Genomic DNA, 26,408 nt, shown 5'->3' with positions numbered 1-26,408 from the left:
AGTGGTCCTCAGTTGCTGCTGGGGATTCTGGAGTGCCCAGGCTCTGCCTCACCCCGGGAAGCCTTCTGTTGGCTCAGGTTTGCTTTATGGTAGTAGTTTTAATCACACAGCCCGAAGTTCACTAGTCACTAGTTCACAAAAGCTACATAATTACCAGCCGGGGCATTTAAAAATATACAAACTCTTGGACTTTCCTGATGGTCAGGTGGCTAAGATTCCACATTCCCAATGCAGGGGGCCCAGGTTTGATCCCTGGTCAGGGAACTAAATCCCACATGCTACAACTGAAAGTTCAATTGCCGCAACTAAAAGATCCCTCATGCGCCAAGGAAGATGGAAGATTCTGTGTGCAGCCATTAAAACCCAGTGCAGCAGAACAGGCAAGTCCACAGGGACAGAGGAGGTTCTGCTTCTGGTCGCTATAGGCTGGGGAGGCACAATGGAGAGCGACTGCTAATGAGGAGGGTCTCTGCTAACTGGGGTGACCAAATGTTCAAAAAATAGATAGTGGTAGTGATGATAGGTACATAGCTCTGTCAATATAGTAAATACTACTGAATTTTTTGGGGTTTGTCAAAAAGTTCATTTGGGTTATTTTTCATAAGATGTTACAAAAAACCTGAATGAACTTTTTTGGCCATCTCAAGCCACTTCAAAAAAATGAATTTTATGGTTGCTCAGTCTTGTCTGACTCTTTTGCAGCCCGTGGACCCATGGACTGTGGCCTGCTAGGCTCCTCTGTCCATGGGATTAGCCAGGCAAGAAGAATACTGAAATGGATTACCATTTCCTACTCCAGGGGATCTTCCCAACCCAGGAATAGAACCGGAGTCTCTTTATGTCTCCTGCATTGGCAGGTGGATGCTTTACCACTAGCACCACCCAGGAGGCCCCAGGTGAATTTTATGGCATGTAAATTAAAATCTCAATAAAGCTGTTAGAAAAAATCCTAGGCATTGTCACTTGCTCTCCATATGTCTTTGGACCAGTCAGCCTCAGTATTCTAATCTATAAAATGGGGATGGGCATGCTCTAGAGAGTGCTTGTGAATCATGGGACACTTATGAGTACTCATTAAACACTAGAGCCATCAATCATTATTATCACAAGAATCACAATATGAAATTGGACTCGGCTTGAAGGCAATGGCACCCCACTCCAGTACTCTTGCCTGGAAAATCCCATGGACGGAGGAGCCTGGAAGGCTGCAGTCCATTGGGTCGCTAAGAGTCAGACACGACTGAGCGACTTCGCTTTCACTTTTCACTTTCATGCATTGGAGAAGGAAATGGCAACCCACTCCAGTGTTCTTGCCTGGAGAATCCCAGGGACGGGGGAGCCTGGTGGCTGCCGTCTATTGGGTCACACAGAGTCGGACACGACTGAAGTGACTTAGCATAGCATAGCATATGTGATTTGCATGCATCACTATAATGCTTTCAACAGCACAGCTCTGTGAACAATTTTGCTTCTGTTCATAGGCACAGATGGAGATGAGGCTCAGAGAGATGCTCACAGGCCCTCACCTAGGAAATAGCTGAATGAAGATTCAAATCTCAACTTGTCTAACTCCAAGTCTATCATCCATTTATCCGTTCTCTCATTCATTCAATAGTCCAGCTCTGATCCAGGCACTGGGTAACCAACACTCAACAAAACAGCCTTGATCCTAATCCTCTTGAAGTTCAGTCTCTTGGGGTGACCAATGTGTATCAAATAGTCACAAAATCAAGTGCATAACAACAAACAACATAGTTACGTGAAGCAAAAACATGGGATGCTACGAAGGAGGACACAGAAGTACTGACAAATGTAGGCTGGCAAGGAGGTGGGCAGGGAGAACCTCAGGATACCCAGACCTGCAAGATGCAGGTGACCAGGGCGAGGGGAAGGGTGCTCCTGGCGGGCTGACTATGTGAGCACGTGACTGTGGGTCCCCCACCCACTGTGTGCGTGAGTGGGTGGGAGGGGGAGGCACCCACTGATACTGCAAAAGGATTAGGCAAAAGCTGCTCCATCAACTGTCCTTCCTCATTCCACATGTTCCGGCCCGAAGCAGGAATATCGTGTGGTGATGCAGACTGAGCAGGCGGGGAGAGGAGGCACCTGTCTGTCACCTTCCAGGAGTGGTTTCGGGGTGGGGTTGGTGCAGCAGAGGGCGTGCCCACATAGGATGGGGTCAGACTGAGCTGTTGATGGGATGGGTGGGATGAGGTGTTTTGGAAGGGCTCACCCAGATCTGAATGGCAGAAGCGGGAGGGGCCAGCCCTGGAACGTCTCTTGGCTTCCCCTGTCATTGCGTGCAGCTGCATGAGCCTCCACAACCTCGGCCTTCTCCCACATTCCTGGCTCTAATCCTGCCCTGCCTGTCACACCCAGTGACTCGAGCTGCCTCACGGACAGGACTTTCTATCTCATTATGGCTCACCTGCCCCATTGCAGGTGACAGCTCAAGTCACCACAGAACTCTTGAAGGCTGGAATACATGCTGGCCTGGTCCCACTGAACCAAAATCAAATTCATAGCAACATTACTCAAACACCTGTCTTCCCTGGATGGAGACCAGAAGACCAGATAACCAGAGAGAAGAGAAGATGGCAACCAGCATTTCCAGTGTTTACTCACTGATTTATCCCTGAGGTTTTTTTCTTTATGAAATAATTATATACCTGCTGGTACTTCCCAGGTGGTGCTGGTGATAAAGAACCTGCCTGCCAATGCAAGAGACATGTGAGACGGGGGCTTGATCCCTGGGTTGGGAAGATCTGCTCGAAGAGGGCATGGCAACCCCTTCCAGTATTTTCGTCTGGAGAATCCCATGGACAGAGGAGCCTGACGGGCTACAGTCTGTGGGGTCACAAAGAGTCGGACATGATTGAGGTGACTTAGCATAGCACATATACCAGCTGGAACACAATATTTGCTTAATACATATCTTAAATCTATTCCTCTTCAAACAATACCTTCACCCTCTGATAAATCAGTGTCAAATCACTCGTTACTACAAAAATGTTTTAAAGTCTGTCCATGTTTGAAATCATTTCATAAATCACTCATCTTTGGGACATTGTGGACTAGCTGATGTGGACATTCTTTCTCAAGCACAAACAGGCACTGGACGTGGTATGTGATGGTTCTGGGGCCCTGGGCCCTGCCTACCAGGGAAGCTGGGTCTGGTGTCTCCCCTGCTCTCCCACCAGGACTGGTCCAGCCCAGCCTTGACTGACTCCTCACCCCAGCCTCACCAGGCTCCCAGATCAGCCTCCATCACCCCCAAACTCTCTGCTGTCACCAGGTAAGCTCCCTGGTGCTGGCAGGCCCTGAAGGGCAGGTGGGGACCCAGGAAATGAGGGGCAGCCTCATCTGGCCCCAGCCCACCATGGAGCAGCTGCTCAGGTTCAACTAGCTTTAAAAAAAAAAAAAGCCGTCACTGAAATGAGCAGACATTCCTCTCCAGGCTGCGCCAGCCCGTGAGTCATTCTGGGGGTGGGTCTCAGGATTCCACCCCCACTGTGGAGGCAAGGGCCACCCAAAAAGCCCAGAGAGGAAGAAGCGGGCAGAGAAGTGGCCTAGCTAAATCTGGAAGAGGGGCCCGCAGCTGTTGCCACCCCCTCCTGCCCCTACATCCTGGCATTTGGCTTATTTACCGGCCTCTGCTTCTGGACGGAGCCCTGCCAGCTCTTCTGCCTGAGACACCCTGAGCCCTTAGGGAGGGGGTTCAGGCTGCCTGGGGGGCTCAGGCAGCTGTGGCTCAGCCCCAGGAAGGGAGGTGGCACACGAGTGGCCGGGGTCACTCGAGCAGGAAGTCCACACCCACTGACCAGCTGCTGGTGAGCAGGCTGTGGGTACCAGGGAGGTTGGCTTGGGTTGCTCCAACCTGCCCGAGTGGTTGCTGGTGGCAGCCTTGGGGGCCCCTGCCTTCCTCGGAGGGGAGCATGTGAGGTTGGCTCCCCACTGGACAGGCCCCTGTGGAGAGTCAGTGACCTGAACCAGGGGAAGGCAGGCAAACACAGGCTGCATGCTCAGTGGCTCTGTCCCTGGTTCACTGGGAGGCCACAAGCCATGTCTCATTCCTCCCCATGTCCAGGCGGAACAAGGGGAGGTCTCTTACCTTCCCAGGGCCATGCCACCAGCAGTGTAACTTTCCTTCCTGGTGAGCAGCAGACCTCTCTCCTGAGCCCCCGAGGAGATGCTAGGAGACAGGTAGAGGAGACCCAGGATAAAAGTCTCTGCAGGATGGGCTGTCTCTACCATGCAGGCACACCCACCATACCTCCAGCCTGGAAGAAGCATTGTCTACACACCCAGCCCAGCCACCTCCCAGCACAGGGGGCACTTGCAGGACCCACAGAAGGGCAGATACCCTTGACTGATACACCCAGAGCACCAAAATGTACCAGCCTCATAGGAAAGTGAAAGGGTTAGTCGCTCAGTCATGCCCAACTCTTTGTAACCCCATGGGCTGTAGCTGGCCAGGCTCCTCTGTCCATGGGATTCTCCAGGCAAGAATACTGGAGTGGGTTGCCGTTTCCTTCTCTAGGGGTAACTTCCTGACCCAGGGATCGAATCTGGGTCTCCTGCATTGCAGGCAGATTCTGTGTCATCTGAGCCACCCAGGGAAGTCTCACAGGAGGTGCTCAGTAAATGACAGTTGAACAAACCCAAGAACAATTGGGCTCTTGAGTCAGATTCACATTGCTGGCTCACTGTGGGACCCTGGACCAGCTGATTACCTTACATTTCTTTTCTTCTTTTAAAAATATTTATTATAAGCTGTTCTTAAGAAAACAGATCTCTATGAGGAAGAACTGCTTTACAACTCGGTAATTTAACTTGAGGGACCAAAACATAAGCCACAGTATACCTGATACGGGACTACAAGGAATTTTAGACTTTTTTTTAAAAACATATATATTTTTGAGGAGAAAGTGAATACCATCACTGACTTTATACTAGCCATAAACATTTTTTTAAGTTAATTTTTATTGAATATAGTTTCTTCTCAAATGGTGTGGTGGTAAAGAATCCACCTGCCAGTGCAGTAGACTCAAGAGATACAGGTTCAATCCCTAGGCCGAGAAGATTCCCTGAAGAAGGAAATGGCAACCCACTCCAGTATTCTTGCCTGGGAAATCCCATGGACAGAGGAGCCTACAGTGGAGTGGGCTACAGTCCATGGGGTCGCAAAAAGTGACACAATTGAGTGATCGAGCACACACATATTTGCTTTACAATGTTGTGTTAGTTTCTGCTGCACAGCAAAGTGAATCAGCTGTACGTATATATATATCCCCTCTTTTTCAGATTTCCTTCCCATTCAGGTCACCACAGAGCACCGAGTAGAGTTCCTTATGCTAGAGAGTAGGCTCTCATTAGTTACCTATTTTATACATAGTAGTGTACACCTGTCAATCCCAAGTATCTAATATTTCTGAATCTCACTATATATTCACCAAGAAAGTGAATCTGGCTCTCCTGGGACCATGGTGAGGATGAAGTAAGAGAGACCATTGAAGTTGCTTTGCTTTCTGGCACAGAGCAGGTTCACTATTATCACTAACAGGATCACTCTACCTAACACCAACATTTCAAAGGCCACCCTGCACCATCTAACTTAACACTTCTCAGGGCAACGTTTTTCCTCTGCTGCTCTCAAGCCCAGTTGGTGGTATCCACCCAAGCATCTAAACAGAAACCAGGGTTCCTCCTGGCTCTTCTCATTGCTCATCCCTGGCACTGTGGTATCCAGTGCATCCCTCTCATCCTCCCTCTGCAGGTCTCTGGCCTCCATCTCTTCTCCATCCCTGCCTCCACAGCCCCAATCTTCTCTCAAGCCTCACTCCAGGGACTGCCAGACGTCCCCCCTGCCCCAGGCTCCTCCAGCACCATGAACTTCCCTCTACCCCACCCTGGCTGCAGTCATCCATCTGCCCACCTGCCACCTTCACTGGCTATGGGCCCCTGGAGAGCAGGGAGCAAGACGTGTACTCAATAAATATTTGCTGGACTGATGAGTCAGTGAACATAGGAGACCAGAGGAAAGGTCTTGGTGGGTGGAGAGAGGCCAAACAGGAAGAGGAGAAAAGTGGAAGCATATTTTATGCATAATTTATTACCTTTCAGTCCATCATGGTTTCATTTAAAAGAGAGGAAGGTAAAAGATGAAATGGAAATACATCTATAAAACATGAGCAGATGGTATCCAACTTATTTGTTCCAAAAGTGTGTTTATAAGTTGGTTGCTTAGAACATGGCATTGTATCCTCTGTTAAAAATTCAAATCAAGATCTATGACAGACTTCTCTGGAGTTCCAGTGGTTAAGAATCCGCCTTTCAATGCAGGGAACACTGATTCGGTCCCTGGTCTGTGAAGATCCCACATGCCATGGGGCAACTAAACCCATAGACACAACTACTGAACCCATGCGCCCTAAAGCCCATGCTCCGCAACAAGAGAAGCCACCACAATGAGAAGCCTACATGCAGCAACGAAGATTTAGAGCAGCCATAAATAAACAAATTAAAAAAGAGAGAGAAGATCAATGACAAATATAGATTAGCTGTTAACATATGTGCCATGTACTGTGTCAGGCATCTTCCATAATCTTTGTATCTAACCCCCTCCAGGGAGGAATTCCTATTCCCATTTTACAGATGAAAGGAAGAGAGTTGCAGGAAGATTTGGTAAATGTCTCAAGATCATGTAGCTCATTAAAGGAAGAGTTGTGAATTGACTCCAGATCTGTCTGTTTCTAAATCTTGTGCTTTCTTCCCCTAAGCTGCTGCTGCTGCTGCTAAGTCGCTTCAGTCGTGTCTGACTCTGTGCGACCCCATAGACGGCAGCCCACCAGGCTCCCCCATCCCTGGGATTCTCCAGGCAAGAACACTGGAGTGGGTTGCCATTTCCGTCTCCAATGCATGAAAGTGAAAAGTGAAAGTGAAGTCGCTCAGTCGTATCCGACTCTTTGCGACCCCATGGACTGCAGCCTACCAGGCTCCTCCGTCCATGGGATTTTCCAGGCAAAAGTAGTGGAGTGGGTTGCCATTGCCTCCTCTCCCACCAACATTGTCAGCTGCTCTGATTGGTTGGCCACCAGCCTTGCAGCTTCCTCATTGGCCAATCCTCCTAGGGGGGAGGGCTCTGGTGACCACAAAGACCTATGGGATATAAGCTGTGGACAGAAGGGAGCAGTGAGGGAGAAAAGAGCCTCCTCGTTGGCAGATCTTATCAGCTAAACCCACAGAAGGTCAGGCCAAGTGCCACTGGAAATGCCTGAAAGAGAAACAAGGTTCGAGTTCTGGAAATCATTCCCCTCTTCTCCTACCCCTATAACTGCACCAAGATGGCAGATGCAGAAGAATTGGAGCAGTTTCGGCCCTTTTGGGGGCTTCCCAGGTAGTGCTAGTGGTAAAGAATACGCTTGCCAATGCAGGAGACATAGGAGACTCAGTTTTGATCCCTGGGTCCGGAAAATCCCCTGGTGAAGTAAATGGCAACCCACTTCACTATTCTTGTCTAGAAAATCCCATGGACAGAGGAGCCTGGTGGGCTATAGTCCATGGGGTCATAAAGAGTCAGAAATGACTGAAGCAACTTAGCATGCAAGCACTACCCTTGTGGAGGAGTGAAGGCAGGATGGTGCACTCCTTGCCTGTGGACTGTAAGGCCCCTCTTCAAACCTTCTCTCCATCCCACCTTCCTCCCATCACCTGCGTGGAGACCCTTTGCTTAGGTAGTACTTGGATTCTCCAGGCCAAGAGCAGAGGACACTAATTGGCAGCTGAGGGACCAGGTCTGGCCTGCAGATGTGTCGTTCAGACTGCATAGCATCATTAAGAATTTTAGAAGTTGAGAAATTTCACACAAGTGTCTCGATGTTCAGCTTTACTGGAAAATCTGGCAACTTGGGGCCAAATTCCCACATGGCAGCAATCAGCTGGCACTGAGCTACAGTTGCTCCTTCACTGTGGGCATGGTCTCTCCCCGTCTTGTAAGAGAAGGGAGTAGCTTCACAGCCACGCTGGGCTGGGGTGTGGGCTAGCAGCTTGAATGTTTCCACAAGCTCTGTCCTCCTCCATTTGTGGCCAGTGGGGACAGAGGGCAGCTTTGTCAGCTAATGGAGTGGAAGCGAGGCGGCCACTCCGTGGGGAGCCAGCCTGCCTCCGAGCCTGCCTGCTTCTTGACCACAGGACTCTGTCCACTCCAGGAAACCTGCTGGTATTTCTAATGTAACCAAAACCACCCCTGGCTTCCTGGCCTGGACCCCCTAGCGTTCCCTTGCATGGCCCAGGCTGCTGTGTCCAGGGCACCTGGGCAAACATTTAGGGGCTTCAGGGCCCAGGGCCCCAGGCTGGGGCCCCCAACAGTCCCAGTGTTATGGCCCGTGTCCCTCCTGGGGCCAGTAGGGGGTCCTGCCAGAACCAGGCCTGCCGATGGGGTAGCCTGTTTCAGAATCACCAGATATTTCATTCCCACTTCAAGGAGCTTCCAGAAGAAAATCCAAACAAATATTTAGAGATGACTATCTTTCCACAGTCCTAGAGGAAGCACCAAGGCAGAGGGCAAAGACAACAGGCCTTGCAGTGGGGTCTGGGCCCTGGAGGAGGGTCAGGAAAGGTCCGACTGCTCCCAGAGGGTCTGCCTGCTTCCAGTTCACCGGTTCCAGAGCCCCTGCATCACCCTGAGGAACCTGAGAACCTGGGTCATCTCTGCTTTTTCTCTGCTTGGCATCCTCCCCCTTCTATCGCATTTCCAAATCAAGCTTCCCTTCCAGGGCCCTGGGGAGCACCAGCCCTCTGGGACCCAGCCTCCGATCCCCTCTGAAGTCTCTCTGGACTTTGAACCCGCCCGCCTTTCCACTTTCCACCTCCTACCAGAATTGTGTGTTTATGATTTTCTCTTCCATTGCTGGCCTCAGCAACCCTTGAGAGGAAGAAATTCAAAAAGACTGTTTCAAATCCAGACCCCATCCTTACCAGCTATGTGACCTGGGACCCAACCCCACCCCTCTTCTTACAGTTAAGTTTCCTTAGCTGTCAAGTGGGATTCATAGTGCCCACCTGGCAGGGCTGCTGTGAGGATGGAGGATGAAAATACGTGTGATATTTGCTGTTCAGCAGAAACTAACTCAATGCTGTAAAGCAATTATACTCCAATAATTAAATAAAACAGCAAGAAAGAATGAAACAACCAACAAGGATATACTGTACTATTTAACACAAGGAATTATACTCATTATCTTTTAATGACCTATAATGAAGGACAATCTGCAAAAATGTGAATAACTATACTGTACACTGGAAACTATTACAATGCTGTAAATCAACTATACTTCAATTTTTAAACAATGAAAATACATGTGAAGTCTCTAGCATGATGTCTGGACAAATGAAAAGCCTGGATGGGGCTTCCATGGCGGCTCAGTGGTAAAGAATCCGCCTGCCAAAGCAGGAGACAAGGGTTCGATCCTTGATCCAGGAAGATTCCACGTGCCGCCGAGCAACTAAGCCTGTGCGCCACAAGTACTGAGTCTGTGCTCTAGAGCCCTGGAGCCGCAGCTACTGAAGCCTGGCTGCCGTAGAGCCCGTTCTCCACAACAAGAGAAACCATCGCATGGAGAAGCCTGCGCACCGCAACTACAGAAGACTCCAGCTTGCCACAAGTAGAGAAAAACCCATGCAGCAATGAAAAATCAGCGCAGCCAAAAATAAATATATAAATACAATCATTTTTTTAAAAAATTCCAGTGAACCACGGCTGAACGAGTGCATTCCACACGCATCTGGCTCTGTGCTGTGGCCGCACACAGCCCACAGGGGTGGTGGTGTATAAGGGAAATCGCTTTTCTCCTGTGTGCTCCCTGCTTTCAGAGTCCTGCTTGGAGAACTGCCGGTACAGCAAGGCCTCTCATCTTCGTCCCCTTTGCTCAGTTCTGCCCCAGAGCAGTGGGAGCACTTCACAAGCCAGCTCTGATCTCTGCAGAAGCCACAAAGACAAACGCCTCTCTCCCAGCCGCCCTCCCCACTCTGCAGTCTGCAGTGGCCTCGCGCCCTGCACGCTGTCTGCCACCTGGGGAAGCCAGGGGCTGTCTGGCCTGCTCTGCAGCCCAGGAATGTGCCGGGACCACTACAGGCCCAGTTTGGAGCAGGGATGAGGGATGAAAAGCAGGACAGAAAACCACCAGCGACGTTGCACTTGACTTTTTCAGAAGCTCGTTTCCTCAGGTTCCATACTCAACTCACCCTCAGTTACAGACAAGCTTCCCTTTCCTTTTTTTGTGTCCTTAACTCATTCTTTCTTTTTCCTCTTTTATTTTATTTTCCTTGAAAGTGCTTGTTGCTCAGTCGTGTCCAACTGTTTGTGACCCCATGGACTGAATCCTGCCAGGCTCCTCTGTCCATAGGATTCTCCAGGCAAGAATACTGGAGTGGGTTGCCATGCCCTTCTCAAGGGGATCTTCCCAACACAGGGATCGAACCTGGGTCTCCTGCATTGCAGGCAGATTCTTTATTTTCCTTAACTCATTACTAAGTCTGGCCTCCCTAGAAAACATACACACACACACACACACACACACACACACACACACACGAGCCTTGACTTCTGACTGTGCCTCCTCTGAACAGAGTGCTGCTGTGCTATGGAATGCGGTTCCTGCTGACCAAGGAGAAATGGCATTCGGGCCCCTGGGCAGAGCACCTCTTACCTGAGTGGGTGTGAGTGAGCGTCCCTGCCCCCTCTACCCGTCAGCTGCTTCTCCCCACTCCTCCCACAACCCCCACAGCCCCAGCTGCAGCCTGTACTCCTTCCCCACTCCAAGGGCTCAGCTGTAAGTCAAGATGCCTCAGCTCGTGTGTGCCAGACACCCTCAAGCAGGGCCCCAATACCTGGGCACCAAAGCTGCACAGGCCACTCTGGGTGCCCCAAGAGAGCAGGGCAGGAGTGGGGAGCATGCATCTTGCAGCCAGGCAGGCCACACTCAACACTCTGACCATTACTTGCTGAGTCTGTTAAAGCAAGTTGCCCAATTTATCCTAACCGCAGTGTATTCCGTTGCAAAATGGGAATTCCTGCCTCATGTCCAAAGAGATGATGTGGTTCCAACACACATTCACACGCATGTATTCAGTCGTGTCCAACTCTGTGCGACCCCATGGACTGTAGCCCACCAGGCTCCTGTGTCCATGGGTTCTCCAGGCAAGAACACTGGAGTGGGTTGTCATTTCCTTTTCCAGGGACTCTTCCTGACCCACTGATCAAACTTGACTCTTCCTGTACCTCCTGCATTGGCAGGCGGATTCTTTACTATTGAGCTACCTGGGAAGCTCAGCATTCTTTCAGGTCTTGCTGTTTTGAATACCTCTTTCCCGAGAGCCTGGGAATCCCTCCGTTGACCTGATTCCAGACAATATCACTGGTCATCTATACACCTCCCGTCTCTCTTGGTCCATTCCATCTACACATCTATCTATGAGTCTGGCGAGCCTGGAATCCTGTGCAGCAACATTCTCTCTCGGTTGGCAGCGTCCTAAAGTATCTGATTTAGTTCTGTTGTTTCTATAAAGTGAATCCTGTGGGGCAGTCAGATTGCCCGAGGACCCAGGCTATCAGGAGAGTCTGGTGCTGCTCTGAGGTTATAGCATCACCACCTGCACCCCAGGGTGTGCCCCAGCTTGGACTAGACCCCGTCCCTTAGCGTACGTCCAGCTGAGGATTGCAGATAGGAAGGGACCTCTGGGCTGGGTCTGTCACGAGAGAAAGGGAGGGTGATTCCTCGGCCAGCTCTGCAGGCTGGGAACTGGGGTGGGAGAAACTGGAAGTAACCTTTCTAGAATATGGAGGAGGGCATGGCAATCCACTCCAGTATTCTTGCCTTAAGAATCCCATGGAGAGAGGAGCCTGGTGGGCTAGGGCTCAGGGCTTCCCTGGTGGCTTAGTGGTAAAGAATCCGCCTGCAATGCAGGAGATGCAGATTCCATCCCTGGGTCAGGAAGATCCCCTGGAGGAGAAAATAGCAACCCACTCCAGTATTCTTGCCTGGGGAATCCCATGGACAGAGGAGCCTGGTGGGCTACAGGGCATGGGGTCACAAAAGAGTCAGACACGACTTGGTGACGAAACAACAAGAAGAGGGCTCAGTGCAGCCAGGGTCTCTGAAATCCTTCTAGCACTTCTCTGCTTGGTCCTTCCAGCACTACCTTAATGGTCTGGCTTGTTATAAGAAGATTACCTAAAACTTCCTAGTGCTATGATTCTGGTAACAGCCTTTTGCTAAAAACCCTATTGGTTGGAAAATGAAAATCTGGGCTTGGAATCTGATAGCAGACCAAAATTTTCTGCTTGGTACAGGATGGGGCACCTTTGGATTTGATGGGGGAAGAAAAGAGGGGAGTGGCTGGCAGAATATCCGGGAGGAAAGAAAGAAGAGAAAGGACTTGAACGCTTGCACAGTTAGAAAGCAGGAATGATGGAAGCACTGAATCAGGGCTTCTCCAGTAGCTCAGTGGTAAAGAATCCACCTGCCAACAGAGGCAATGTGGATTCAATCCCTGGGTTGGGAAGATCCCCTGGAGAAGAAAATGGCAACTCACTCCAGTATTCTTGCCTGGGAAATTCCATGGACAGAGGAGCCTGGCGGGCTACAGTTCATGGGGTCGTAAGGAGTTGGACGCAACTGAGCGACTGAACAATAATTTGCAGAGACAGTTACATGTCAGAAAGGCACTCTTTTCACCACTACCTTCATTTCTCACAGAGAAAGTCCTTCTTCTGCTCTTCCAAACCCTGCCTTTCCCTGCCCATGACTAACACCTGCCCCCAAAAGATGCTTTTTCCATTTGAAAGAGAGAAGCAGAACTGAAGGTCAAAGCTGAGCGTCTTTAACTCTTCAGCTCAGGAAACGAAAGACCGAACCAGCATTGTGACGCCAGGAAAATACACCAGTGGTGGAGAGGGTGGAGACATTTTCCAAGCCCTTTTTGGTTTGAAAAGAAAAAGAGAGAAAAACTTAATGTGAAAAATCACTTCTCCCTAAATATATCAAGTAGGAGCCACTTTTTATGAGCAAACCAAGTTATACATGGATCTACTCTGATGTTTCCCAACAAAGGGACTTAACATCTTTAAAAAGACACTTAAAAATAAACATGGAGATATTTCCGTTTTCACCTAGATTTTATTATGTTCTTTTGAAAACACAAATGCCATGTTCCAGTCGGGACAAGACTCTGATCTGTCTAGACTGGTTGTGGTCAAGGGTAAGACAGACAGAAAGGGACTGGAGGAGAAGGGAGACAGTGAAGGACATAGTGTCACGTTCAAAGTCCTTGGACTGAGGCAACCTTAGAGAAATCCAGGGTGTCCACAAACTCTAGAGACACAAGAGAACATGCACAATGTCTTCTTGGGTATCTCCCATCTATAGAAAATCAAATAGGATTTGTTTCCAGAATTTGTGGACACACTGTAGGTTCAGACCACCCAGACAGCCTGGAAGATTCCACATGCTTGAGACAAACTGGGCCCTTCTATGAGCGAGACCAGCACAGGCTGGCCACCCCTGTAGGGTGAGGGTGGCCACACAGGGCCCTGGCCTTCATGTAGACCCAGGACACTATAACCCTGTCTATGCTTGGGCTAGGCATTGATGAGAGGCGATCTGCCTAAAACTGCTCCTCCTTCAAGACTCAGCACTGGTGTGACGTTCTCCTTAAAGTCTTTCATGATATTGCCCACTCCAGCGCTAACCCTGGGTCCAGGTTTGACGCTCCTCGTCTGTGTCCACCTGTAACACCAGGCATACCGTGTGTACTCAGGTTGTCTCTCTGTGTTTGTGAACTCTCTGAGGGTGGGCTGAATGGTCTGGTTTCCTCTATAATCCAGGAGCCCAGCACAGGGACTGACATTCAGAAGGACCTCAGGTGGGACAAACTGAGAGGGTAACACTGAGATATATACATTACTATATGTAAAATAGATAGCCATGGGAAGTTGCTGTATGACACAGGGAGCTCAAACCCGGTGCTCTGTGACAACATGAAGGGGTAGGATGGGGAGGGAGGTGGGAGGGAGGTTTAAGAGGGAGGAGACATATGTATACCTATGGTTGGTTTATGCTGATGTATAGCAGAAACTAACATAGCATTGTAAAGTATTTATCCTCCAATTAAAATAAATAAATTAAAAAAGAAGGATCTCAGGATACGATTAGTGAGTGAATCAATGAATATTTGCCAACATAATCCCACCAGACACCCTAAGCAGGAGACAGACTAGAACACAACCAACCTCTACAGAGAGTGACAAATATAAGGATGGATGGTGTGACAAGAACACGAGGATGAAGCAATTCAGTCTGCTTGGGGATGGCCCTTGAAATACAAGCGGGATTTTATCAGGGAGCCACCTTGACAAATGACATTCCAGGCAGAGGGAACAGTAGGAGCAAAGACATGGTGAACTTGGGGGATTTAGATTAGCTACATAAGACCCCAAAATAAAAATACCATAGATGGGATACGAGGGGGCAGGCAGAAGGGTGGAGGTGGATTGCAGATCCAGAATAATTTTTAGTCCAAGAAACTTAATCTTCATTTTCAAATTGGAGGATAATTGCTCTACCATGCTGTGTTGCTTCTGCTATATAATGAAGTGAGTCAGCTGTATGTATGCATATATCCCCTCCCTCTTGAACTTCCTATCCACTCTCATCCCACCCCTCTAGGTCATCACAGAGCATGGAGCTGAGCTCCCTGTGCTATACAGCAGCTTCCCACCAGCTGTCTGACACATGGTGGTGTGTATGTCGATTCTGATCTTCTAATCCATCCCGCCTTCCCTTCCGCCCCTGTGGTCTTCATGCTGTCCTCTATATCCTCATCTCTATTCCTACCCTGCAAGCAGGTTCATCGGGACCACTTTCAGGAACCAGAATCTTTGAACACAAATAGATCCTTGTTTTGGAAAATAACAACGCTTCACTACTCAAGAAGCACCCCTCCAACCCCCTGCAAGCTTTACTTTAAAGCAATGCTTTTGAAACCTGAAGTAGTGTCTGATATGGTAAATTTTAGGCAACTTAGATCAAAGAGGGAATTACTCAGGACCATGACTGCCATCAGTTCACATCCATTGAAATATTTCTAAATGCAGAAAGGGCATAATCTTTGAACCTGGTTTTGCAAAACAAACAGCCCAACTTGGAAGAGGGCCTTCTGTTCAGTGTATGCTAGGCATCCAGAGCTGCTTTTGAAAACATACCCTCATCCCTTTGGGCCAGAGCAAGCGATGCTCGATAGGACTCATCTGAATGACAGTTGATGGGAAATGCTTGCAACAGGTTCTATCTCTGTCTCACCCTCATGGTCAATCTGTTTCTAAATCCACCTTTCCTCAGGAGCTCTGTATACAGAGCGGCATGGGAAAAGCTACAGGAAGGAGGGATGTGGCTCTGCAGCCCTTAGAAGAGCCCTATGGCCAGAAGCTGTGCCCAGAGGCCCTCCAGGAGGAGGGATAGCAAGATGGAGCTGGCGGTCAACCCAGGGATACCTGACTCTCACCACCAAGCTTTCCCAGCATGCAACCCTCTTGACATCCAGAAGTGCAGGTCTCTATGAAATAATCGAGAACCAGAGAGCTCAGGGACTTCCTTGCTGGTCCAGTGGTTAAGAATCTGCCTTGCAATGCAGGGGACATTGGTTCAGTTGTTGGTTGGGGAACCATGTGGTACAGTCAAAAAATAAATAAATACAAATTGTGTGTGTGGGGGGGGCGGTGGGGCCTGCTCAGTCATATCTGACTTCTGTGATCCCATGGACTGTAGCCCACCAGGCTCTTCTATACATGGGATTGCCCGGGCAAGAATACTGGTGTTGGTTGCCATTTCCTTCTCCAGGGGATCTTCCCAACCCAGGGATCGAATCCACGTCTCCTGTTTGGCAGGCAGACTCTTTACCACTGAGCCCTGGGGGAAGCCCCAAGTACAAAGACATCAGTTTCTTAAAAAAAAAAAAAAAAGATGATTATGTTCCCAGTTAACACAGCCTTCCAAAGAGTTCACAGATGGCAGAAAAAAACTGTAAGGAATCTCCTAAAAGAAACTAAAGACATTCATCCATAAGGCAACTCCACGGGGGCCCCTTCCCTGCCCACACTGCCCTCTAGGCAGGAGGGAGGGAATAGTGATTGATCCTGGTAGGTTCTGGGCCCCCTAGACTGGCCTCAGCGATGGATACATGGGGAGGTCAGAGGATCACAGATCTAGAACCAGAACGACACTTCAGGGAGGTCCTTGAACAAGAGGAGTCTCTTCCTCCCTACAGCATTGCTCTAACACTGTAACACTAACAAGACACAAAAAGCTGTGGGTACAGGCTATTAAGGGCGTCACGATCAGAGTTAGTTATGGGCTGGTGCGTCACGCTGATTACAGTAATTACTGCAGGAAACTGAATCGTGATTTGCTGCCAACAGATGAAAGCACTAAATTACAAAATCTGGAGCAAATGACAAATAGAAATATTGAACAAAGAAAGTTTATGGGCGGATGTGAAAGTGGCCAGCCATCAGCCCAAACCAGGAAACCTGGCCCACATGGGATTGTAAGACAAACAGGCTTCTGTGCTGCACTGTCCTAAATCCCCTAAGAACATGAAAACCAGGTCAGAAGTGACCAGAACTCTGGAGCCTGGCTACCCATGGGAAGAACGCACACACACCCACGGGCACACACACACGTAGACACAAACACATAGCCCCTCTGCTATGCTCTGTCAGATGCATTAAACTCCCAAGAGGCTCTCAAGACAGGATAACAGATGGAGATTTGCAAGAGGAGATTCATGAACAGTAGAACTTGGGGAAATTCCATCAAGGAAATGCTGTTCTGCTGGCCCTCCCAAACTCCGTACAAAAACCCAACACAAATTGAGGTGTTTGGTCAACCTGCAGAAACCCCTGCACCTGCAGTGCAGTACCCCAGGGTGGGCCTTTCAGGTGGGTATACCTGGGGAAAAGAAACAGGAGCATTTCAAGTGGACAGAAGTGTGGTTTCCAAACTCTATCTGTGAGCATGAGCAGCATGGCCCATCTCATAAGCTCTTCACAAGATCCCAGTAATTACAAGTAAGAACAGAGGTACACTGGTTGCAGTGGGATCTCGGGGCAGCTAGCTACTGCCTCCCCTCCAAACACCTGAGACATCTATGTCGATCCTAGGGTTCCACAGAACAGCGTTTGAGAACTGCTGGTCTAAAGTGTGCCCAAGGTGGCAGGGCAGCCCAGAAGAACGAAAAACACTGGGGGCTTTTTGAAACAATCTCTGTAGGGCAGTAAAGGCAGAAATGGGACAGCGGGAGGTCACGAGGGACGAGCTGAAGGGGAGTTGAGAGTGGCAGAGGTTGGCTGCTCACTCCCCGATGTATCGGCGGAAAGAAGGCAGCAGCTGGAGAAGGATGAGGAATTCCACAAGGGTGTCCAGACTCCAGGAATCCAGGAGATGGAGGAGGGAGAGGGAGGGGCCCAGGTGGGAAGGACAGGTCCCTCTGAGACCTAAGGGAAGGTCAGGAATGTGGGACCATGCCAGAGATTTCAAGGTGGAAGGTTGAGGGCTCCCAGGCCGATGGCTTAGGCATCCATCGGGGCAGGCAGGGTGCTGGCAGAGCAGAAAAGGAGCTGTGTTTGAGAATGCCTCCATTAGCTCGAAGTGTAGGCTCTACTGTGGGGCCCCAGCATGGACTCCTAGTGGCCATTCTCCACTTTAATTTTATAAACCACTTCCTGTGGAGGAAGAAAGGGCAGGCTGGCTCATGGCCCTCTGTTTAAATAAGAAACAAGAACCAGACTGAAATTGCAGTCGCTAGTGCATGCATGAGTGCATGCTCAGTCGCTCAGTTGTGTCCAACTCTTTGCAACTCCGTGAACAGTAGCCTGCCAAGCTTTTCTGTCCATGGGATTTCCCAGATGAGAATACTGGAGTGGGCCACCCTTTCCTTCTCTAGGGGATCTTCCCGATCAAGAGATCTAAGCCATGTCTCCTGCCCTGGCTGGCTGATTCTTTACCACTGAGCCACCTGGTAGATGTTGACCCAATTCCCAGCTCATATAGATTCAACTGGCACCAAAACATGGGTGCCACTTTTGAGTCTACCAAGATCACTCCCAGAGAGACCCATTTGTTGGTGTCACCTATCCTGAAAACGTATTTGTAATTGTAGAAACTGCAACACAGTCTGGGAAAAATAAAAGCAGAAAACCATCACCTGTCATCTCAAAGCTTCTGCTACTTTTCCTAGCAGATCCAATTCTTCTATGCCCTGCTTTGAGGAAACCTCATATGTGAAATTCATCACTAAGCTAGAGAGAATATATGTATATTTTCAGAAAAATGTTTGCCTATACAAAAAGGGGAGTCATATTACCAGGGATTAGCTATAGGGTTGCTTGAAAGAGTAAAGTCCAGTGTTCAAGATATGTCTTTCAAATTAAGCTCAGTGATGGAATTATTCCCACTGTTCATAGCCTTATTTATTTTGGACAGTTTGAGACTTGGGCCAGAGCTTTAACTTCCAGGTTCTGGTACTCTGTATTCTGAAGAAGTCTTAGAGGAAGTCAATGTGCTTTTTTTTTTTTTTTTGCACAAAATCCTTTTTTAAAAAGCCCTTCAATAATGCCTTTCTCCTTTATGCCTTCTATTCAAACATCTCAACTGGTCCTATCTATTTGGGATTCTCATAGAGATGGTGTAGACCTTTGTTCAAACCTTTCAGAGACAGGAAAGAAAAGATGGGGACCATTTAGATTTATTGTAGAAATGCCAAGAAGTCAACTGACAGTAAATGAATCTTGTCAGCTTAGAGATTCAGCCATGTAGAGGGGATAGAGAGGAACTCCACTATATCTTGTTAAAACCTCTCTAAGTCTCAGGTATAAGAATGCATGCTCCCCAATTCTCAGGAGCAAATGACGTTTCCTGTTATAATTTGTTTGGTTGTTTCAGTGGGATTTTTCTAGCGAGAGTTTCTTAAACTTTTTATTTTATATTGGAGAATATTTGATCAATAATGTGTTAGTTTCAACTGTACAACAGACTGATTCACTTATACACATAAACATGCATCTACAGTATTCTTTTTCAAATTCTTTTCCCATTTAGTTACATAACATGGAGCAGAGTTTCCTGTGCTGTACAGTAGGTCCTTGTTGGTTATCCATTTTAAAAATAGCAGTGTGTACATGTACATCCCAAACTTTAAGAGTTTTTTAAAGTTCTCAGATCACTGTCTTCAGGTTAACAAGTGTCAGGCTATACAGTGGTCTCTGTTTATATCCAGTTTCCTTTCATTTATTGCCAACTCCCTAGTAATGGCCTTAGGAGGGCAGAGTGTATTCTCCCCAAGTCCAAGGAGATGACAAACACACCCAACTGGTAACGATGGCAAATGAGTTTTATAAATAATGCAGAATTTGAAGCATCTGGAAAAAGTATGCTATTATGTGAAATAAAGTTAGAATTTCCTCTCTGAAGGTGGGATCATATGTATTTTAACTTTCCTACCATGCATAGGCAGGCTTCCCAGGTGTCTCAGTGGTAAAGAATCTGCTTGCCAAGGCAAGAGACTTGGGGCCTATCCCTGGGTGAGGAAGAGCCCTGGGATAAGGGAATGGCAACCCACTCCAGTATTCCTGCCTGGGAAATCCCATGGATAGAGGAGCCTGGCAGGCTTCAGTCCATGGGGTGGTGAAGAGTCAGACACAACTGAGTACATGAGCACACACCACAGACAGGCTGCCTGAACTCACTCACAAAAGGTGTTTGGTTCACCGTAGAAGAATGAAAGTGATGGGAAGGTATTCCTGGGGGAAAAGAAAGACATGCAAACTGTGGAGTTCACAAGTGATGACTTACACACCTGGGGGCAGGAATGTCTAAGACGTGAGTCTCTGCCTTTCACAGCAGCAGGGAGGAAGGCCAGGTCTCTGCCTTTATCATAGATGTTTGAGTGGCTGAGACAACAACAGGCATGGAAGCACCCTCAGGCGGCCCACAGGGTCAGGGTGGGGAGAATGTGTCCGGGCCTCGTGGGAGGACTGTCTGCAGGCTCTGAAGTGGAGGAAGAGCCTTTAAGCCTAAGGGTCGGCCATGAGTCCTGCCTTGACCGGAGTGACACCTGTGGCTTGGCTCCAGCATGCAATGGCTGACGGAGACGTGGGTTCTCACTTTTGTTCTCTTCCTAGATGTTAATGAGAAGGCACGATGGCCTTGCTTACTCGTTTGAACCCTGGCCATTTATGCAGTGGCTTGGCCGACTCTCAGCACTTGGAGTGGTGTAAACGGAGGGTCAGACAGAGGCCTTCCCAGCCCGGCCCTCTCCTGGAAATTCTTATGAACATTTCCAAGAATAAGAGAAGAAAATCATGCCTGCTTTACCGAGGGTGAGAGAAAGAGCTTAGGCCTTATAGTTAGGAATTTGGCATTTTCATCCTGGCTCAGGAATGTTCCCTGGGCAGGTGTCCTTAGGGATATCACTTAACTCTCAGAGCCTCAGTTGCCTCGTTTGTCAACGGAAGGGAATGCCACCATGAGTTAGTTGTGAGAGCCATTTAATGAGCTTACACACACACAGCATGGCAACACCATCAATGCCCACACGGTACACAGCAGACACTCAGTGACCAGCCTTCATCTGCAGCTGGGAACACAGAGGCATCTCAAAGCCACATCGCATGTTCATCATGTCAGCCCATAAAATAAACCAGGAGAATAGTTTGGGGTGCTGATAGGTCCTCTCTTCTCCTCCAGCTGATGGTGTCAAACCCAGATGGAGAAACAAGTGTTCACTTCACTCAGACTCCCTGGTACCAGCTCCTTGGAAAATCCTTTAGAACACTACTTGTCCCAACCTAAGTGATGAAAGCTGAGCCCACAGGTAGGACCAGCCTGCTTCTCCCAGAGGTTTGGGGGGGTCACTTTCTGAACTGGGGGCAGGCGGGCTGATTCACTCTGTCCCTTGTGGTCTACTCACCACACAGGAACTGAGAACATTAAGTGCCCCCTCAGCTCCCGCAAGCTCAAAGAGGTCAGAAGAATCAAAGATGAAAGACAGTGAGGACTCACTTGGTGGTCCAGTGGTTAAGAACCTGTGTGCCAACACAGGGGACCTGGGCTGGACCCATGGTCAGGAAGATCCCACATGCCTCGGGGCAACCAAGCCTGTGCACCACAACTACTAAGCCTGTGCTCTAGAGCCCAGGAACCCAACGATTGAGCCCATGTGCCGCGACTACTGAAGTCCACACACCCTAGAGCCTGTGCTCCGCAGCAATGAAGCCATTGCAGTGGGAAGCCCAAGCACCAGAACTAGAGACTAGCCCCCACTTGCCACAAACAGAAAAGGCCCCATGCAGCAACCAAGACCCAGAATGGCCCAAAGCCAAAAAATTAAAATTAAAAAAAAAGACAGTGAGTCCTTCCTATGTAGTAATGGTCTTTCACATTATTAATTAAGTTATAAATCAGTGAAGTGAGACCGGGTAAGAGCCGCCCTGGGGAGGGAAGCCGGCCAGGCTGCTGATGTCAGAACAGGATAGAGGCAGAGGCTGGTGCGGACACCTCCCCAGCCCCCAACACAAACAGAGGGCAGCCATTCCAGATGTATGGCTGGGGACACAGATGGCTCCAAGTGCCAGCAGGGAGAGGAGGAGATGACCGGCATAACCCACAGGATTCTTGACGGCAGACAGCAGGGAGGCCAGCCGGGATGGACAGGGGTGTCTTGCCCGCCAGCAGTTTCCACTGGAAACTTCAAAGATGAGAGCCTGAGGCCCAAACAAGAAAAGCCTTCGTGCCTCCAGAGGCCAAGAATAGGTGAAAGGGAGCAAGAGAAGGAAGAAACAGGAGGGAGTGGCCAAGCCCAAGCCATGAACTCCTGCCCGGGACACTTGACTGGAATCTGCTGGAGGTAAAGCAAACATCACTCACTTCCCTTCTCCAGTGCCAGGCAGACATCACTAATCAAACACCACACCCTTTCCCAGGGACCACGAAGGTGTTGTCACAATCCTCCCTTGAGTTGATATTGAAGGACGACACCTGATTGCTACCCCAGGCCTAGAGGAAAGACCAACAGGAGGGAGCGTGCCACACTCTGGATGTGCTGAGTCAATGCTCACATCAGCCTCAGCTGTGTCACATCTACACTAGAATCTTGCTGTCTGCACACTGGGGGTTGAATTTCAACCCTACCACTCATCAGCCAGGCCCTTCCTTCTCTGTGAGGTCAGGACACCTCCCAGGTGTACGTGAGAATTCCCACACCTGGCCTGCTGGTCATGCACGTATGAGATGTTCAAAGCGGGTTGGCTGTCTTTTTCTTGTATTCATCATTTCCCCTCTGGAGGCTCCCCCATCTGACCTCAGACCAAATACACAACTCACCGAGCATCCTTATCATCTCCCTCTCTCTCTTGCTCTTTTTTTTTGGTGGATTTCTTAGTTTTATTTATTTTTAATTGGAGGATAGTTGCTTTACAATATTGTGTTGGATTCTGCCATACATCAACATGAATCAGCCATGATCAGCTAACTCATTGGAAAAGACTCTGATGCTGGGAAAAATTGAAAGCAAAAGGAGATGAGGGTGGCAGAGGATGAGATGGTTGGATGGCATCATCAACTCAATGGACATGAACTTGGGCAAATTTGGGGAGATAGTAAGAGACTGCGAGGCCTGGCAGGCTGTAGTCCATGGGGTTGCAAAGAGTCAGACACAATTCAGCGAATGAACAACAATGACAATACATATGTCCCCTCCCTCTTGAACCTCCCTTCCACCTCCCACCCCATCCCACCCCTCTAGGTTGTCACAGAGCACTGGGTTTGAGCTCCCTGCATCATTCAGCAAATTCCCCTTGGCTATCTATCTTGTGCTCAGTCAGTCAGTCATATCTCTTTGAGACCCCATGGACTGTAGCCCACCAGACTCCTCTGTCCATGGAATTTTCCAGGTAAGAATACTGGAGTAGGTTGCCACTTATGTATATGTTTCAGTGCTACTCTCTCAATTGTTCCATCCTTCTCTTAATAATAATTATTGTTATTGTAATTTTTGGCTGTGCTATGTCTTCATTGTTGCAAGTGAGCTTTCTCTAGTTGCAACACTTGGGCTTACTTGCTCCATGGTATGTGAGATCTTAGTTCCCTGACCAGGGATTGAACCCAAGTCCCTGCATTGGAAGGTGGATTCTTAACCACTGGACCACTAGGGAAGTCTTCTCTTAATAATTATCAAGCCTGTTATGATTAACCCACATATGGCTTAGCAGGGGGCATCTCAATGGCTTGGATGGAAAAACTGCAAGTCCTCAAGTCTAGTCTCAGAACAGGAGACCCCAGGTGATGGTGTGTGCGTGTGTGTGTGTGTGTGTGGATTATAGAAGAGGGCAGGGCAAGAGGGAGGCTTCTTGGAGAGTCAGCCTGGGACTGAGAAGTCAAACAAGGTCCCCATCAGGAGGCCTCTGTGGTTGCCAGTGGGATCCTGAGATCCCTTCCCTGTCCTGAGTAATTCTGGCCCTGCGATGGCAGGTTGGAGTCCCCTGGCTGAGGGCACCATCTCCAAATGTCCTCATACAGGTAGATGCTTTGCTACTGGTCAATCCTCTGGGGAGTCCAAGCATGTCTGAAGTTGGCTGCCATCAATGGAACGGCTTGTACTTAACTCAGCGGGAATTAGCACATACAAACGTCTGGAAAACCACACAGGCTGGCACTCCCCAGGGGCGTAAACACAGGCACACTCTCGCTTCAACAAGGAACTCAAACAAACTGCTTTCCCCAGTTCCCTTCCCAGAATCCTGCTCTCTTCCATTCCAACATGTGCAAGAAGGGTACTCGCGGTTTGTTGTTGTTGTTCTCATGCGTAAGATCGTGGAGGCCCAGGGAGGGTACACAATTTTCCTGCAATCACACCATCAGTTGGTAGCCCAGCCAAGCCTGGATTCCAGACCCCCCACTCCCAACTCTCAGCGCCATGTTCTCTCTGGGTTTGACAATTTCCCATACTTGGCTCTGCTTCCTGACCATCTGTTTGAAAAGCTGAGGAGCGAGGTGCCCTGTGTGGTGGCAGATGGAAGTGGATACAGGCACAGAAACCAGATGGCACCACGTGGCGTGGAGGGATGCTCTCAAACTGGAAATGTCCTCACTTTATGCCACAAACAACAAGGCAGAGGGAAGTAAACTAGACCATTAGCCAAGCAGCTGTGCTTGCTTCTAAAAACACTGCGCTCCCTTGCAGTGGCCTTCACTGCTGGGCAGGTGACTCTTTTAAACGTGGTGTTGACTCTGCTAATGTCGGTCAGAGCTTTCTGCTCTGTGTGTGTCCACTGTCTCTTTCGTTCTTCCAGTGGAAAACTGAGGATGGAGACATGGGGCTCATACAAACAGTCACCACAAGAGCTGGTCAGAGGGAGCTTAAAAGGAGGCTCACGAGACCCACATCAAAGGGAACTTTGCCTCTGTTTCAGAGACCTGAGGCCTGGCTCAGAATGGGTTTGGTTTGGAAAGGGGTAGAGCTGTGCCCACACACACGAGAAGACCATCAAAACAACATGAGGTCATTACAAACACCAATCACCCTCACTTCCTGCGAGGGCTCAGAGGTAGTGGCCCCAGGAGCAGGCAGCAAGGAAGTACATGTACTCAGCCAGGAACCACTCGGGGAGCCAGGCCTTGGGCTTGGCTCTGGGACTGAAGGGAAATGCACTGATCAAGGGCCTCTCGGAGCAGGGCAGCTGTGTACAAGGAGTGTCAAGTTTCAGCCATGTCTAGAAGCATCTGCCAAAACCAACCAGATGCTTCTGAAGGGGTTCTCAGACCCATCCCATATCAGAGACAGGTTGATAAGTTAGTACACTTTATTGGTTTTCCACTTGAGGACAAAATACGATCCAATCACCAGACCAGAGTCTCAAGGTAGAATAACCAGGAGGAAAAGGAAACTGGCTAAGTCACTCTCCTTGGGCCCAATAACAGACGGTCTTCCAACATGGTGGTCTCTAGCGAGCTCAAGAGTGATCAAGAGCTCCTGACTTGTAGCCTTTCCAATCCCATGGTAAAGCAGAAACGCCCACCCGGGGATTCCCCTCAGAGGCCCCCTCAGGGGACCCCAGAGCTCCACCTCAGGTTAGTTCTCTCCCCTCAGCCTCAATTCTGTCCCATGACCCATGGTGATGTCCAAGGGAGCCCATGAGAGGATTGTTCCATAGAAAGAAAGGAGACCCATGGGGATATAAGTGCCCTTCTTCTTCCCACAAGACTTCATCTTCACTCTTCTCACTTCCCTGCCTCACACCTTGATTAAGACCTGTCATCCTGTCTTCTTGGATAAAACCTGTTAACTTAATCTCTTATAGAGCCCTCGAATTTGTCTATTTTGAGTCCTTGTTATTGTTACCTGGTTGATGGAAAAAAAACTTCCAAGTTGGGGTCCCTACCATTACTGACCCTCTCCCATCCAAACCAGGTGGCTGCCATAGTTGTCTTTCTAAAAGATAGATGTGATAGAACTTCCCTGGCAGTCCAGTGGTTAAGACGCCATGCTTCCAATGCAGGGGACATGGGTTCAATCCTTGGTCGGCGAACTAAGATCCCTCAGGCCGTACGGCCAAACACAAAAAAACAAAAAAGAAGCAAATGTGCCCACGCCCTTCTCCTGCCCCAACTCTTTCCATGGCTCTGTTTCTTATGGGTCATAACTTGTTAGCATGACCCTTTATAATCTGGGCTCTGCTCACCTTTCTGGTCACTCGCAACACAGCAGTAGTGTATGAAACCACTAGGAATAAAATAGAAACCGAGCTTCCTGAACACAATGAGCCAGGGACAAAAGGATATGGTCTTCCATGCTCTAGCCACCTCCATTCTCCGTCACGGCCAATGGGTGTTTCCCTGTGAGAGAATGGGCTCCAGGGGGCCAGCAGATGGGCGAGGTTCATCACTAAGTTCTGAGCAATTAGCACAGAGCTCAGGGCACAGCAGGCATCCAACTGGCTGAACAGAACTCTGGTTGAACAGTTCCTTTCCAACTTTCTCAAAGGTTTCACATCTTTATGTTGAAGACCTAATTCAGCTCTTTCTTTTGGCTGAGCCTCGTGGTTTGCAGGATCTTAGTTCCCCCACCAGGGATTAAACCCAGGCCGTGGCAACGAAAGTGCCAAGTCTTAACCACTGGACCACCAGGGAAGTCCCCAATTTGACTATTTTGAAGGAACTCTTGTATTCCATACTCTGTGTGTGCATGTATGCCACGTCATTGCAGTCATGTCCGACTTTTTGCGACCCCATGGACTATAGCCTGCCAGGCTCCTCTGCCCGTGCAATTCTCCAGGCAAGAATACTGGAGGGGGTTGTCAT

The 26,408-nt window shown here is 49.1% G+C and overlaps 1 protein-coding gene across 7 annotated transcripts in view; it reads right to left on the bottom strand.

Moving 5' to 3' along the window:
• Positions 1-26,408, bottom strand: part of CEMIP (cell migration inducing hyaluronidase 1) — a 160,064-nt gene that overhangs the window by 89,709 nt on the left and 43,947 nt on the right. The window contains exon 1 of one of the 7 annotated variants that reach the window (XM_059879302.1): positions 4,112-4,192. The exons of the other annotated variants lie outside the window; for them this stretch is intronic. The gene's annotated coding sequence lies outside the window, so the exon portion shown is untranslated. Of the gene's footprint in view, positions 1-4,111; positions 4,193-26,408 lie in introns of those variants that run through there. 7 annotated transcript variants of the gene reach the window in all.

This window comes from Bos taurus, chromosome 21, assembly GCF_002263795.3.
Source record: "Bos taurus isolate L1 Dominette 01449 registration number 42190680 breed Hereford chromosome 21, ARS-UCD2.0, whole genome shotgun sequence".
NCBI lineage: Eukaryota > Metazoa > Chordata > Mammalia > Artiodactyla > Bovidae > Bos > Bos taurus.
This window is presented reverse-complemented; position numbering and strand designations above follow the sequence as displayed.